The following is a 14171-nucleotide window of genomic DNA, read 5'->3' as shown; positions in this document are numbered from 1 at the left end:
TCTTATTGTTGTATTTTTTTGCTTTTTGGTGGTTGTTTTGATCATGATTACATGTCTGCAGTTATTAGGTGCACATCTGAACTCGTTTTGAGGTTTGTATCCGTAGTAACACTAAAACACTTTACAATTGCCTCATGGTCATTTTGCATGCATTTTTTTTTTTATTGTTACACATATTTTTCCATCTAGTGTTAAAAAAATCCTGTGTGTGTGTGTGTGTGTGTGTGTGTGTGTGTGTGTGTGTGTGTGTGTGTGTGTGTGGTTGTTGTGTGTCATCCCAGTGATCTCATGTCCTCTTGTCATCTGTCAGTGGATGTTGTGCTTGTCTCTGATCATTTTGAGCCCTTGTGTGGGGGGTTTTCTCCCTCTTTCTATGGCTGCTGCATTTCTATGTCACTTTGTTCATATTTTGTGTTGGTTCACATCTGTCTGTAGTTGTTTTGCATCTCTCAGTGTTTGTTTGTTTCAGTTTGAGGAGGTTTTGCATGTCTTTATTTGTCGTTGCGTGCCATTTCCTCTGACTTCCTGTGGTGCCTAATGGGAGCAGATTTCTCCTCAAAGGGTTTACTTCCCCCCTTTCTAAAACCATCCAAAACTAAGTGTGAATTGAGCCTCATATGAGTCTGAAGACAAGCATTTCATGGTAATCTTACAACTATTCAACTTTGAAATTTAAAACACATCTCAAGAGGTGTGTTTCCTAAGTGTCGTATTTTCATATTACTCAGTTATATGTGTCCGATATTTGACATATTATAAATACATTTCATATGTAAGGAGTGAAAAGAGCTCGGTGGGCAGAATAAGTCCTGGTCCAGCTGGATATTTGGCCCAGCCATGTGAGAGGTGTCTTTGGGAAGAAGAACAGAAGAAGTTGGGAAAAACACAAAGGGTTGAAACAGGAAACAGAGAAGAAAGGAACGCAGCAGTGGTCAGTAGTAACTGGAGCACTCGAGGCTGCAACCCCTGGAAAAACGCAGCCCTCACAACAGCAAAGATGTATATTTATACATATATACATATATACCGGTAACCGCGTGAGGATCATCAAACTCCTTGTTTCCTTATTGTTAATTTGAGTCTCAAAGCTAGATAAGCTTAAGTTAAAGATGTATGGATGTATGGATGGATGGATGTATGTATGTATGTATGTATGTATGTATGTATGTATGTATGTATGTATGTATGTATGTATGTATGGATGGATGGATGGATGGATGGATGGTGGATGGATGTTTTATTGGTGAATATGGGTTTATGATATTAAATTGTGACATTCTGTTTTTATTCACATTTTACAAAGCATCCCAACTTAATTGAAATTGGGATTTCATTAAGTACTTATCAAGTCTTGTTGATTATTCAAAGAATTTATGCTGCAAGTCACATTCACCCGTTTAAACATTGTCCTAGTCTGTAGACATGGGCGCAGATTTATTTTCTACCAGGTATAAGCAGTGCCTTTTCTGTCATCAACACCGTCACACACAGATGAATGGATTAAAACAATGTGGAGTTCAGTGTCTTGCCAAGGACACTTCAACCTGTGGACGACAAGGCCAGGGATTGAACCACCAAGTGGACTGCAGTACCTCCCGGGCTGGAGTCCTGCCTATTTCACAATAATATTTATACACAAGGATTTTTGTATCTGAAGCTTTGCAGTTGATTGTCTCTTTTATGACGTGACCATCTACATCTTTCTAACTGTTACATTATGTAATCAGCCACATGGATCACATCTAACATTAAACCAATTTACTATGATATCAAACGCCGTAAAAGAGGATGAAGTCTTTATTCTGTCCTGCACAGCAGATGAAAATAGGCCGTTTGCTGTTTGTGTTGCGGGCTGGTTATGGCTTGTATAAACATGTGTGGTCAGCGGACACCTGTCCCATCAGCGCTCATGAACAATACAGCAGATGGCAGCAATACATGGTGATGCACAGACCTCTGTGATTCTCCTCTCTCTGAACAAAGCAGCACAGCCAGTTTCTCAATAGACTCTTTGACTGTTTTCTGGTGATGCATTTGGAACAAAGCTTAATGTGTTTTGTGTAATAATGTTTTTCAGTCTAAAAATATAAACCCATTATAGTAAGCAGGGATGTCATAGCTTGGTAAGTGTACAGGAAAATCAATGAGGAGGCTCCGGAGGATTCAGTTCATGTTGGATTTGTTTTCATTTGAGGTGACAGGGCGCCACCTACTGGCTCTGCTAGTGCTGGGCCCAAGTGATAAAAACCTTATTACCACTGATTATATTGTTTGTGATGAGTTGAAATAATCTAATGTGCTGGTGTAGGATTAATTAATCTTCAATGGAGGTTGTAAAATTTAAATATAAAGAGTTTTCCATATGACCTGCTATTAAATACATTATTAGTTAATGATTTGATTGAACCCCTGTTGAATCTTGCAAAGCAAACTTTTCGCACAGTGCTGATGTTTATGCGGTTTCATGCATTGCAATAACTTTTCACCAATAAACAAATGCTTAATTAAACCCTCCCAAAGAAACTGAAAGGAGAAATATAAGTTTAAACAAAAGAACACATTAGGAACACACTGAATGTAGGGTTTGTACTTCAAAGCATCTTCAGATGTCTAGTTTAATGTGCATCTTCAAAGGCTGTGAGTTGAGAGTGACAGAATAATTTAAAATCAGATTAAACCAAACATCAGACAGTCAGACTTGGAGGTTTGGGAGACTTCCTGATGGGGGTGTTTTCTCAGGGAGCATGAGGGACTAAGATTGACTTTATGTTTTATTGTTTCAAATATCAACAGCAGTGATGTCATCGAGGAATATCTTACCCTGTCTTTAATGGATCTAATATATAATTTCACTTCAGAAATGAATAAGACAAAATAGAATAAAATAAAATCTAAACAGTGCAGCTCCACCAGAGTCCACACCCACCATGGTTCAAAATGTCCCGGTTTGTTACTTCCTGTTTTATTTTGAAGCCCATGGCTGCGTCCGAAATTGCATACTTCCACCCTAATGAGTATGCAAGATGAGTATACTAGATTTTTTAGTGCATCCGAAACATTAGAACGTACTCAATCGTATGCTCTATCCATACTCATTCCTGAGAAATTTATTAGTGTGGATTGATGGACACTAGCTAAGCAGAAAACTTCCCACAATGCATTGCAGTGGTGTTTGGTGCTGTGCAGATACGTATATGTCATAAGTATAATATTAAGTATAATAATATTATTATATAATATCAATATTATAATATTCGTATATAATAATATTATATAATGTCATCTTGTTTCGGCCAGGATAAACGGGAAATAGCGGAGCGGTGCTGCTACTGCTGCTGTGATACGTCACTTCCTCCTAACGGCAGGAAGTTACGTGTGCGCTCTTAATAGTACGTCCGAATGAATGCATACTACTGATATTTATTCAAAAGTGTGCCGAATTTAAGTATACTTTTTAGTATATACTGTTTAGTATGGCATTTCGGACGCACCACATGTCTTTGTGTTTGAGTTCTTGTTTGACGTTCCTGTTTCCCATGTGCCCTGATCGTCTGCACTTGTGTCTCATTAACCCTTGTGTATATCTGGTCTTGTCTTTCCCTTGCTCCCTGCTGGTCCGTACTGTTTTGTTCCTCCATGTGCCATGTCACGTTTTTGTACTTTGATGAAGTTTAAGCTCTGGTTTTTTGTAGTTTTTGTAGATAAATCATCATTTTTGGAACTCCTGCCTTCTGGTCTCCTGCATCTGGGTCCTCATATACCACTTCCTGACACAACAAACAAAATCAGAGGGGGTTTGATTTGACAATACAGCATTACACGTTAAGTCTTGCATAAAAAGGATAATTTGATTGGAAAAATATACTTATATCAAAACCACCTCCACCTTTAAAACTAAATCATTATTATTATTATCATTAATCATTTGTGTTTAATAAAGCCTATAATTAGTGTAAACTAACTAGTGTGTTAGGGCCAGTAGTCATAGCTGCAGCTACAGGACGAGACTATTAGCAGCTCGTCCTGAACATAGCTTCGCTGTAGATATGCTGCTATAGACCGACATGCTCCACTGAGAGGTGCCCCTCACCCCTTTTGTTCTCCTCTCCTTCGCTTTCCTTTCTTCAGATCACCCCTAAGTTATAAATTAGAGATCTCATAACCATCATTGTTCTCCATCGTTCTTGTAGTTTGTTGTGCTTTCTGCCCCCTCCTTCTCTCTTCTGTGCATGTTTGCAGGCCAGAGATTCAGGAGCTGCGTGCTGACCTGCAGTCCCCCCCTCTGACCGTCCCAGTGTCTGTATTTAGTCAGCCACCAATTGTGCAAGTTCGCCCACTTAAAAAGATGAGAGAGGCCTGTAATTTGTATCATAGGTACACTTCAACTATGATAGACAGAATGGGGGGAAATAATCCAGGAAATCACATTGTAGGATTTTTACTGAAGTAATTGGTAAATTCCTGGTTAAAATAAGTATTTGGTCACCTACTGTACATACGCTGCCAGGGACTCAAATCCTGCAGTGCCAGACGTGTCGCCCTGCTTAAACCAGTACATGTCCAGACCCGCCTGAAGTTTGCTAGAGAGCATTTGGATGATGCAGAAGAGGATTGGGAGAATGTTATATGGTCAGATGAAACCAAAATAGAACTTTTTGGTGGAAACACCATGTGTTTGGAGGAGAAAGAAAGCTGAGTTGCATCCAAAGAACACCAAACCTACTGTGAAGCATGGGGGTGGAAACATCATGCTTTGGGGATGTTTTTTTGCAAAGGGACCAGGACGACTGATCCATGTAAGGAAAAGAATGAATGGGGCCATGTATTGTGAGATTTTGAGTGAAAACCTCCTTCCATCAGCAAGGGCATTGAAGATGAAACGTGGCTGGGTCTTTCAGCAGGACAATGATCCCAAACACACCACCCGGGCAACGAAGGAGTGGCTTCGTAAGAAACATTTCAAGGTCCTGGAGTGGCCTAGCCAGTCTCCAGATCTCAACCCCATAGAAAATCTTTGGAGGGAGTTGAAAATCCATGTTGTCCAGCGACAGCCCCAAAACATCACTGCTCTAGAGGAGATCTGCATGGAGGAACGGGCCAAAATACCAGCAACAGTGTGTGAAAACCTTGTTAACACTAACAGAAAAAGTTTGACCTCTGTCATTTTTAACAAAGGGTATATAACAAAGTATTGAGATTAACTTTTGTTATTGACCACATGTTTATTTTCCACTATAATTTGCCAATACATTCTTTAAAAATCAGACAATGGGATTTTCTGGGATTCTTTTTTTTTCATTTTGTGTCTCATAGTTGAGATATACCTGTGATGAAAATTACAGGCCTCTCTTATCTTTTTAAGTGGGCGAACTTGCACAACTGGTGTCTGACTAAATACTTTTTGACCCCACTGTATGTACATAGAACTTTTAGTACTCACCGATAATTAATACTAATATATCTTGTCTTTTGTACCTTTGACAATATATCTGTGCCTCTTCTCTCTCTGTTCTTTCTTCTCTCTGTCTGTTCTCTCTTTTCCTGCTCTGCCCAGCTGGCCTCCGGTAGGCGGGTCCCCCCTTTTGATCCAGGTCCTGCTCAAGGTTTCTTCCCTCTTAAAAGGGAGACTTTCTTGCCACTGTTTGGCTTAATCTTTTTCTCCCGTTAGGTGAGTTTTTACCTGTCAATGTTTATGTAATAATAGCTCGGGGGTCATGTTCTGGGTCTCTACAAAGCACCTAGATACAACTTGTGTTGTAATAGATGCTATACAAATTAAATTGAATTGAAATTATATTTTAAAACACTAAGTTATACAAAGTAAAAGCAGAACTGCCCATGTTATTGATTGATTAGTCTGTGATAAAGTTTAAATTTCATCTATATCATTATTGTTCACCTGCACAGGTGTTTTAACTGTGATTCTAAGGTTAATGTTATTAATAAATTATTTTTAAGTAAACAGCAGCTTTTGCCAAGTCCAAGACCTGTGGTCTGATATAACATTCATGAAGGTTTTACTTATTCATTCATTCATTCATTCATTCATTCATTCATTCATTCATTCATTCATTCATTCATTCATTCATTCATTCATTCATTCATTCATTCATTCATTCATTCATTCATTCATTCATTCATTCATTCATTCATTCATTTTGTTGTTATTTTGTTATTTTGTGGTTTCTTCTGGTCTGTTTCAAGGCTGCGGCCATATTATAGTTTATCTTACTATATGTCTACAGTCATTTGTTTAATAAATATATTCCTCTGTTTTGGAATACACTAAATAACTTGTAATCAATACACTTTATATTTGATCACAGTGTTGCCAAAATCCTCTAGTTTGTATATATATATATATATATATATATATATATATATATATATATATATATATATATATATATATATATATATATATATACTCTTTATGTGCAATATTTCATTTTATTACATTACGGCTTCAAGCCAGTGAGGTAGTAAATGACTGCATCGAGAATCAGCTCTGATCTGCAGAATCTCTCAGATTGTATATCCCTGGCGTCCTCAGGCATCTGTTTGTTATGAAACAGTGTCTTTTGGGAAGCAACTCCTTTTTTTTTGTAAACTTACATTATTGCATAAAGGAATGTATATTTTCTTGTAACTTGCTACTAAAGAAATACAGTAAAATGCTTTTATAAATCCACAGTTGTTCCTTATAGTGTATTCTTCCCGAGAGTGTAATAACAACAGAAAAATCAATCAGCATCAAAACTGCAGCCTCATCCTCTTTTAGACACTGATGGCAAACACCAAATACAACCTGTGGGAAGGTTTGAGTTACTGCTTATCTGTTGTCACTGCAGGGCTGCCACGTTCAACTGCATCAGTTTCAGCCAGCCTTACACAAGAAACCACCAAATGAGTGATTCACAGCACAGCTCCACCAAGTCTTTTCCGTCACGGCTCACTATGTGGAACATGAATTGAAGCTTTATGAATCTGTTGCTCAAAGTTTAGATAAGAAGTTTTAATATCCTGGATCAGAATTCCAGATGAAAAGTCTTTAATAGAGAATTCGCAGCTGTTATGATCACAACAGCTACACACTCTCTCCATCCATCCATCCATTTTCTATACCCATCCCTTTTACACTGCGCAGGGTCACGGGGGTCTGCAGGAGCCTATCCCACCTCATTACAGGCGAGAGGCAGGTACACGCTGGACAGGTTGGCAGTCTATCACAGGGCCTACACACTCTCTCATGTAGTTATAATAAACCTCCACCTGCAGAACTGTCTTTGCTTTTCTGACACCTTAAATATATCAGTGAGGACGGAGTTTTTTTCTCGGTTTTACAGATGTTGAATTTAAAAGACGCCCTGCGACCTGGCAACCTGTCCAGGGTGTACCGCTGCCTCTCGCCTGTAATGAGCTGGGATAGACTCCAGCAGACCCCCGCGACCCTGCAAAGGATAAAGCGGGTATAGGAAATTGATGGATGGATGGATGGATGGATGGATGGATGGACGGATGGATGGATGGATGGATGGATGGATGGATGGATGGATGGATGGATGGATGGATGGATGGATGGATGGATGGATGGATGGATGGATGGATGGATGGATGGATGGATGGATGGATGGATGGATGGATGGAATTTAAAAGACTGTCCTGATATCAAAAACTTAAAGAAAGTGAAAAAGGCTGGTTCAACTTTATCGGTTTTAAAACTTACTTAACAGGTTAGATAATCCAGATGTTACAGTGTGTCTTATTCAGAAAACATTTTATGACCCCTTAAAAACAGACATAGTATTTCTTATACCCCCCAGAAAACCAATAAAAGGACTAAAATGTGCAATGGCAAGTCAGTTGGATTTATCTTTCTATCTTTGAATGTGGTGTATGAGATGTCTGGACGGCCTCGCATCTGTTGATATTTAAAACTAATGATGAGGAGCTGACTTCTCCCTCCAATGCTACTGGAGAAAACACGGCTCATCTGGATTGTCATCAAGCAGAAAGTTGTTTAACCTGCCTTTTTTGTTTACTTCGTCCCTTTGTAGGGGTTGCCACTGTGAACTTTTGATGTGGTATCAAAATTCCAAAATACTTTATTAATCCCTGAAGGGAAATCAATAGTTTTCATGATTTAAGCCTCTTCATTGTTGAGGGTTTTTGCTGTTGGCAGGAAGGATCTCCTGTAGGGGTCTGTGCTGCAGCGGATCTGACGAAGCTTCTGACTGAAGACACTCTTACTGAATTGTGTTGTCACCTTTGTTATCGTATCAATAATAAAAGAGACAGTAAAGGAGATATGTTAGGTTTTTCAAAAAAAATCATGGTCCACAGGACTGTATAGTCAACCTGTGGCCGAAATAAAAAAAATTGATGACAAACTGAAAAAATGGGTACGAAAACTCAGAACACCTTTCAAAGAGATTCAAAATGAACTCAAAGGTCAAGGTGCATCAGGGTCAGATCACACCATCTGTCAGGGTTTGAGCCAAATGGACTCAATGGACGATGACAGAGAAGGACTGCGCTGCTGACAGAAATTCATAAAATCCTCAAAGCTTCTGGGAGAATGTGTTTTGGACAGATGGGACAAAACTGGAGCTTTTCGAGAAGTTACATCCTCTCTTTGTTCAGTCACAATTTATTCAACTAAAAAAACCATTGCGAAACATGGAGGAGGCTCAGTTATGTTCTGGGGCTGCATTACTGCATCTGGTACGGGGCGTCTTGAATCTTCTCAGGGTTCAGTGAAATCTAAAGACTATCAAGGCTTTTTGGAGTGAAATGTGCTGCCCAGTGTCAGAAGGCTCGGTCCCAGATGCAGGTCATGGGGTCCTCCAACAGGATAACGACCCAAAACACACAACTAAAAACAGCCAAGAATGGCAAAAAAACAAAACATTGGGCTATTATGAGGTGTCCTTCGATGAGTCCTGATCTAAATCCTATTAAACTTCTTTGAAAAGAGCTGAAACATGTCATCTGGAGAAGAAAACTTCAGACCTGAGACAGCTGGAGGAATTTCTTCATGAGTTCAGTAGTCTCATTGAGAGTTACAACAATCACTTGATCACAGTGTTTTTTTTCAAAAGGTTGTTCAACAAAATATTGTTGAGGGTCTCAACATTTTTGCCCAGGCCTGTTTCATTAGTTTTTGTTTTTGTTTTCTTTTGTCTTTAAGCTGCAATTCAGAAGCAATGTCTATGTTTTATTTTTTAGTATATTATTATTTATTATTACTTTTGTCAGTTTCAAGTTATTTCAGAAAACAGTGAGTGTTTTTCTTTCTGTAAAGGAAGAGCAACAACACACGTGTCTATGTGTGTAATTTAGAGGAAATAATCTTATCGCCTGAGTACCTCAAGTCTCTGGATGTCGTAGGGCTGTCTTGGTTGACACGCCTCTGCGACATTGCATGGAGGAAGGGGACAGTACCGCTGGGGTGGCAAACCGGGGTGGTGGTCCCTCTCTTTAAAAAGGGGGGCCGGAAAGTGTGCTCCAACTATAGGGGGATCACACTTCTCAGCCTCCCCGGGAAAGTCTACGCCAGGGTACTGGAGAGGAGAATACGGCCGATAGTTGAACCTCGGACTCAGGAGGAACAATGCGGTCGTGGAACACTGGACCAGCTCTACACCCTCCGCAGGGTGCTCGAGGGTTCATGGGAATTTGCCCAACCAGTCTAAATGTGCTTTGTGGATCTAGAGAAGGCATTTGACCGTGTCCCTCGTGCCATTCTGTGGGGGGTGCTCGGTGAGTATGGAGTCCGGGGCCCTCTATTAAGGGCTGTCCGGTCTCTGCATGATCGGAGCAGGAGTTTGATTCACATTGCCGGCAGTAGATCAGACTTGTTCCCGGTGCATGTTGGACTCCGGCAGGGCTGCCCTTCGTCACTGGTTCTGTTCATAATTTTTATGAACAGGATTTCTAGGCGCAGCCAGGGGCCGGAGGGGATCCGGTTTGGGAACCACAGGATTTCGTCTCTGCTTTTTATGGATGACGTTGTCCTGTTGGCTTCATCAGACCGGGACCTTCAGCATGTGCTGGGGCGGTTTGCGGCCGAGTGCGACGCGGCAGGGATGAGAATCAGCACCTCCAAAACTGAGGCCATGGTTCTCCACCTGGAAAGGGTGGCGTGCCTTCTCCGGGTGGGTGGAGAAGTCCTGCCTCAGGTGGAGGAGTTCAAGTATCTCGGGGTCTTGTTCACGAGTGAGGGAATGATGGAGAGAGAGATTGACAGACGGATCGGTGCAAAGTCCGCAGTTATGCGGTCGATGTACCGGACCGTCGAGGTGAAGAAGGAGCTGAGTCGAAAGGCGAAGCTCTCGATTTACCGGTCAATCTACGCACCTACCCTCACCTATGATCATGAACTTTGGGTAGTGACCGAAAGGACAAGATCGCGGATACAAGCGGCCGAGATGAGTTTCCTCCGCAGGGTGGCTGGACGCTCCCATAGAGATAGGGTGAGGAGTTCGGTCACCCGGGAGGAGCTCGGAGTCGAGCCGCTGCTCCTTCACATTGAGAGGAGTCAGCTGAGGTGGCTTGGGCATCTGTACCGGATGCCTCCTGGACGCCTCCCTAGGGAGGTGTTCCAGGCATGTCCCTCCGGGAGGAGAACCCGGGGAAGACCCAGGACACGCTGGAGAGACTATGTCTCTCGGCTGGCCTGGGAACGCCTCGGACTCCCCTCGGAAGAGCTGGAGGAAGTGTCTGGGGTGAGGGAAGTCTGGGCATCCCTGCTGAGGCTGCTGCCCCCACGACCCGGGAACGGATAATCGGCGGTCGATGGATGGATGGATAATCTTATCATGGGCCTCTTTTGTAGGATTTATTAGATGACAAAAGCAGTTGTTGCATCAAACATTTGTGTTATATAAAGTACAGAGCTTACTTCCAAGGTAATAGCATAACCACAAACTACATCTGTCTTTATGTATCTCAATTTTTTGTCAACATTTTGAAAGGTTGTTTTTTAAATCTTCTGTATCGCAGCAGGGGAACTATGTTAATCTTGCTATGAAAACCGAGATAATTGAACAGAAACATATTTTCTTTCCCAGTGCTACTTCCTGGCAGGTTGTCGCATAAACTATTTCTCAATCTGTCCACAGTAATCTGGACACTGTTCAAGGTGAGGTATGTTGCTGAGGGATCTAAAGTTCTAATATACATTTTCATCACTCTCCAGGTGCACGCAGAGCATATGTTAAAGCTACAGGTCTGTGCTTGCACTTCAAAGACATACACCAGACAAAAATGCATTAAGTATGCAGATTATCTACGTTTAGCTTGTGAAAAAAAAGCGTCTCCACTGACTGAATCACCAGGAAACTGATTAGAAACCGGACAGATGTTTAAATCTTTATTGGTGAAGAGTTACACGCAGCAGAAAGTTGGGCTGAGATTTGTATGCCAGTTGTCCTGCTGACTTTTAATCAGCGCTGGTTCCAAGACTCAGAGGTGCTACACCATTTTTAAGATGGAAAACAGGATAAGTGCTGATTGCTGACATTTGAGACCGAGATGAGATTAGATTGTTTGGTCTTAAATGTTGTATTTAAATATGATCTTCAATTTGAAGTCTAACACTGACAATGAAAACTAAGTGGCAAACCAAGCTTTCATCCACTTCACCAGAAGATGTAGTTCAGCATCTTGAATATGTATGTTCAAATTTTTTCCATCGTGCTTGTGTCATCATACTTACAACTGGTCCGCTCAACAGCCCAGAAGCAATAAAACACATTTACTAAGTGATATACGACTTCACACAATTCAAATAGACCTAAAAAAAACTTTCAAGACAACAGCTGCGCTGATCACATGACTCGGTAACCAAAACAAAAAGTCATTCAGTATTTGGGTGCTTTCATCAAATATTTCCATCTTGTAGTAATTAACCCTTCCACTGCACTGTATTTCATAAAATTGCTCTATTCATTTTGTTTGTTAGCTTTTTTAGATTAAGATTTTAGACAATTGACTTAATACACACTCACCACCTTTTAGGTATATCCCAATAAATCTTAGTTTAGTGGCCAATGAGTGTACTTCTGAGGATCAAACCATGTAGTTTTCAATCTTTTACGGAATCTGTCACCAAAAAAACTACTTTATTTAGCTGAAGTTGATCATATTTCAACCACAAAGTGGTACTTTCATCAACTCACACAGTATACCAAATAATGTTAAAAATTTTCAAACTTCCCCTTCTTGTATGATCAGATATAGTCACCGCCCCCCAGAAAAAAGCGCTTTATATAAAATAAAACGAATGACTAAATATTAGACTTGAGTCTATTAAACTGCAGTCTCCAAACCCATAAATATGTCAAAGTGATTACATCCATCTCTTATTTATAGTTTTTGAGTACAAAGGGCACTGTTCCTACAGCTGGATCTTAGTTGCTGTGAAGTGAAGGATGAAGGATGGTAATGAATAAAGGAGCACAGACTGGCAGAAGCAACATTTCTGAGCTCTTATCATAGATTAAAGCTGTCACCTTCACTCAAAAAAACCAAACAGACAGTGACGGGAAAGAGGGCAGGTAGGCTGATCTGAAGAGACAAAATCAAAAGCAGAATTCTCTCATAACACACTGGCATATGCCAACCGCAGCAGGGGTGATAAAATAGTTGAACACCTTCTCTCCATTATCCATAGGGACACATACTTGTTGAATTACCATTATTTTACCATAAGACTTGAAAAAAGCCCAAGAGTCAGTGTTTGTAGCCAAAAGATAGAACATTAAGGCCCACACCTTTAACCTTTATCCAAGCTACATTGCACCTGACTCATGTGGCCCCTCCTGCTGGTGGTGGGGCCACAGGAGGGCAAAGCCATTTCTCTTAGCCTGACCCGAGTCCCATGGATGAAGGTGCAGCCACAAGGTACTCAGGAACTAATTCTAGCCCCAGATCTTACTCCATCTGTTGGATGGATGCATGAATGTTTTCTAATGTTATTTAATAGAAAATGCTGTAATAAAACAATTAAACAAAAAGAGGGAGCCTGAAAAAGTTGGAATTAGCATGTTTTGATTCACCCCAAGAAGAAAGTGTAGGGTGTAGGCAAAGTTATTTAGTTGTTTTGAACATCTTTACTCTAATACAAAACTCAGAGTGACGCTCAAGAAATACTCAACCAGATCAGATATGGTGGACATGAATGTTTGCTTGAAAATATCATCATTATTATATTGGAGGCATGATTTATAGACAATGGCCCGGTTTCCCAGATCAGTTAAGTAGTTCTTAACAGTTAAGTAGTTCTTTCACAGGCTCCTTAAGATGGTTTGAAAGAAGTCTTTCGCTGTTAAGAACTACTTAACTGATCTGGGAAACCGGGCCAATGCCTTCTTTTTATTGTTGTTCTTACTATTGTAACTTGTATCAGATAGCCTTGATAACTTTTCAATTTGATTAGTTTATTGAAGGGAATTGTGTAATAGAATTTATTTTCTATCCTATTTTAAATCATCAAGTTTTTTTTTATTTTTTATTTTTTTTTTACTGGTTTTAATTAACTGTTGATATGTTAGTCACTGTGTAACATTGCTTAGAAAAGTTATGTATAAGTAAAGTTGTATTATTATCATCATCATCATCATGATCATGATCATGATCATCATCATCATTATTATAATTGTTATGATTGTGATTATTATTATTTTTTTGTTATTACTATTGCCGTTGTTATTATTATTATTATTATTATTATTATTATTATTATTATTATTACTACACATCATGATTTGGAAAACTCTAGGATGTTTTTCAGATCAGACATCGTTTGGTCAGGTGTATTTAAATTCTGATTTGAAGGAATTAAAAAAATCATTATCTTATGAATGCATTGGGTATACTCTTCTCTTCTCTTCTCTTCTCTTCTCTTCTCTTCTCTTCTCTTCTCTTCTCTTCTCTTCTCTTCTCTTCTCTTCTCTTCTCTTCTCTTCTCTTCTCTTCTCTTCTCTTCTCTTCTCTTCTCTTCTCTTCTCTTCTCTTCTCTTCCAGTTCAGTGTTCTACAATGTTCGACATCCCTCCTTTTATCCGTGTCCCTGAACCCACCGCGCTTATCAGATGCGCGCTCCCGCTTCGCTCTGCGCGTCCCAGTCACATGACAGCGCCTCAGCGCGCCTGCGCATACAAATACAAG

This window comes from Cololabis saira, chromosome 2, assembly GCF_033807715.1.
Source record: "Cololabis saira isolate AMF1-May2022 chromosome 2, fColSai1.1, whole genome shotgun sequence".
Classification (NCBI taxonomy): domain Eukaryota; kingdom Metazoa; phylum Chordata; class Actinopteri; order Beloniformes; family Belonidae; genus Cololabis; species Cololabis saira.
Note: the sequence above shows the minus strand (reverse complement) of the source record.